A 4,064-nucleotide genomic window follows, 5' to 3' on the forward strand; every position below is an offset into this window, starting at 1 on the left:
ATTTTTACTCTTGATAATTTAGAAATCCCAATAATTTGAATATCTTGATAATTCATTTTTAATCCTCATGCCCTTGACGATTCAAATTTCAGGAGTCTATTACATATTCGTCTCACTTGAGTAATAATCCTTAATTTTAAGGTTACTTAGACTTTTCCTACTTTATTAATATCCTTCAGAATGTAATTTAAAACATAAAATGCTACTGCTTAGTGGGGATAAAACTGTTTTAACATAAAATGTAGGGAATCAGCTGGTAAATTGAGCATTTAAAAGGTTATTTTGTTTACACTATATTTTTGTTAACATTTCAAGATATTGTAGAGGAAAGTTTTTTATAATATTCATTTTGATCCCAAATGATTGAAATTAACTTTATTATTATATATAAGTATAAAGTTAATTTCAATCATTTGGGATTAAAATGGATATTATAAAAAACTATATATTATATATAGTATAAGTTGATTAAACATGAGTGACCAGATAATGACACAAAAAGTATAGTTTGCTGAGCAAACATGGACTGTTTCGCTATTCCGTAAACAACAGGTGACATGACTCATAATATTTTGTAATAATAAACATGAATATTAATGCCCACTTCTGCATTAAAAAGAGCAATATTTGAGTTTAAAACAGCACAAGGAGGTAGAAGTTAAAAGTGCCAAAGAGGAGAAAAAAGTCAATTATTTCACCCTCATTTTGGATTACTTTAATGAAAACTATATATAATTACTAGTCAAAATTGTGAAATTATAAAATACGAGCTTATTATACTTATCTTCGTAGGAGTAATAGTTTTCATGATATTCGAATATGAATATGAATTTCGAGCATAAAAATTGTCCAAATCAATTTATTTTTAAAAAAATCATGAAATTACAATCCATACAAAAATACGTGAAATAAAATAATTTACAGAACAATTAGCTAGCTTTAATTTGAGTGCTGGCAGATATGTGTACGTCTTATGGTTCCTGAGATATTGTTTTTCATAAATCCAATAAGTCTCTCCGAACAGCTAGAAATCAACATTTTGTCGAATATCATAAAAACTACGAAGATAAACGCTTTTTACTGCTTTATATTACATTAAATTAACTTCTATTTGAGTGTTAACAGACATTTGTACGTTTAATGGTTTTTGAGATATAGATTTCTCAAAATAAATTCACTAACTACTGATTTTTAGTGTATTTTTTATGAAATGTTGCTTTTTAAAAGGCTATATCTCGAGAACTATTGAACTTAAATAGCTATATTAGGGTTCATATTTCAGAAAATTTGCTCTGCTTTAAATGATATTCTATTAGATTTTCTATTGTTCTTAGTAGTTTTAAAGACATAGAGCTCCGAATGAATAAATATTTTTTTTTAACGGTTTGAAACAGCCGCCATTTTTGTTATTCACCCTTTAATTGGTAGAATCATCAATTTTGACTAGTAATTATAGATTATAGATCTGTTCAACATATCAGTTTAATGTAAGAATAATATTTTTAAATCTTTGTAATAAATTAATCTGGTGCCGTGCGCACAACACACAACTTCACTTACCACCTTATATACGTCTTCAAGTTCTGTGTAGATCAGTGGTTCCCAAACTTTTTTGTCTTACCGCCCCTTTCTAGGAAAATTATTATTTAGCGCCCCCTGGAAACCAATTTTTTAAAAACTTTAATAGAAAATATAGATGTATTAATGTTTCTACCATTTTCGTAAAATATAGCAAAGAAAAGTGTAAATCAGAAACATTGAATTCAGAATAGCATGTAATACAAAAAAAGTTTAAGCATTCAAAATGAGGTGTAGATAGTTGACCGTAGATTAATGACTGGAGAAGTTTGTCGGGGAGTGCGGTCAGCAAAGAAAAACACAAATAAACAAATCATATTTATTTATTTTATGCCGACGTTTCGACCTGAGTTTCAGGTCTTCATCAGGGGTTATGGCGTAGAAGGTAGGCCTAAAACTGAGTGACGTGTATGTAGGATGGTTATAATCACGTAGTTGGCCCTGTGTTATTGGATTCATAACGAGGTGTAGATAGTAGACCGTAGATTAATGATTGGAGAAGTTTGTTGGGGAGTACGGTCAGTAAAGAACAACATAAATAAACAAAACCATATTTATTTATTTTATGCCGACATTTCTACTAGTTTTAGCCTACCTTCTACGCCATAACCCCTGATGAAGACCTGAAACTCAGGTCGAAACGTCAGCATAAAATAAATAAATATGGTTTTGTTTATGTTGTTCTTTGCTGACCGCACCTCCCGACAAACTTCTCCAATCATTAAAGCATTCGAAATCATCTTAATGAGAAGGATGGACCTGGTGTGCTTCTACTAATTTAGTAATCCTCGGCTCTATTTTCGTAGCAGTAATATTGTTGACCTTGACAACTTGTTATTCATCGCCCCACAAATGCACCTGTGGCCTTCACCGCCCCCCTGAATCCCTGCAGCGCCCACCAGGGGGGCGGTAGCGCCGCCTTTGGGAACCAATGGTGTAGATTAATGGGTTCGTGTTGAAGTGTGATTTTCGAAAAAAAAAAATTAAGGACAAAAATTCTAATTTTCTATTGCTATAAAAATTCATATTTTAGAATTTCTCGAGGTGGGAATTACGAATATAATTTTTTTTCTTACTAAAAATACAACAGTTTAATCAAAGATAACGAAGCCGTAATGTAATCAGGAAAAATTGGACTGTCTCAGTTTTTCCCGTTCGAATCGATTGAGTCAAAATTTTCCCTTTTCTTCTTTATTTATATAATTTCTATTTGTACTTTCTTTATATTGCTAATAATCAGAAAATTGTTTACTGTTATTTTAAAATAAACAAAATGAAAGAAATTGGAGAAGTTTGTCGGGGGGTGCGGTCTGCAAAGAACAACATAAATAAACAAAACCATAATTATTTATTTTATGCCGACCTGAATTTCAGGTCGAAACGTTGGCATAAAATAAATAAATATGGTTTTGTTTATTTGTGTTGTTCTTTGCTGACCGCACCCCCCCGACAAACTTCTTCAATCATTAATCTACGGTCAACTATCTACACCTCAAAATGAAAGATACTTTAAGGGAATATTTTTCATATAAATTCATCATCTAAGCTCTGTCAGACTATTTCAATGAGGATAGGACCTAGCTGATAATGAAGAACATTTAATTGACTTGTCGAGTTTAATCAAAATCGTCAGTTGTCTTCGAGAAAATCGATAACATGTGAAAAATCGATTCTACTGGTCGGTCGATTAATTTAAAAAGTTGCTGTCAATCTTTAGAAGTAACCTCCTTAAATATGTAATTTCAATATCGTATTTTTAGTTTTTGAACTAGCTGTTCACTCATAGACATGTGACCATTTTGCGAAAATTATTTGGACTCCAGGTAACTCAAAACACGTAATTTCTTCGAAAACTCGAATTCGAAATTTTTCACGATTGCTATATTTTCTTTTACTGTTGGACGTTGATGACTGTTTTGTTTTACGTCCATAGTTCCTAAGCGACAACAGCCTTCTTTTACTATATATTCCACATAAAAGTAAGTGAAAGTAACTAGTAATTAATAAAAATAAAATTTGTTTTTTGTCCAACCCATGAAGGGTCAATTGTGCTGTACTTTGTAAGGAAAGTACTGTTACTAGATCAACAGTTGTGCAAAGAGGTGCTTTGGTCAGAACCAAGCTTGACTGCCAGATTTTTAACCAAGGTACTCACTTAATGAGTATGGGTGATCTCTAGAGGGCTCCTGAACCCACAGGGCTGACTCACAGCTACAGTGAAACAGAAAATAATTATCTGCCACAGCCTGATTCAAATCAAGTCCTTAGTAGTGCAGTGCCTTACCACTGAGCTATCTGCACCCATTAATTAATAATAAATGATTAAAAAAATAAATGAAAAGTATTCTCAAGGAATAATAGTATTCTTTTATTTGATATAGATTTGATGATAATTCAAACTTCTTTAACTCTATTAATTATAATTTAAAAGCCATAGATAGAAAAATTCTTCCAATGGTTACAAAATTGTTACATTAGATTCATTA

This window comes from Halyomorpha halys, unplaced genomic scaffold (assembly GCF_000696795.3).
Source record: "Halyomorpha halys isolate HHAL.00 unplaced genomic scaffold, Hhal_1.1 Scaffold929.1, whole genome shotgun sequence".
In the NCBI taxonomy this organism is placed as follows: Eukaryota; Metazoa; Arthropoda; class Insecta; order Hemiptera; family Pentatomidae; genus Halyomorpha; species Halyomorpha halys.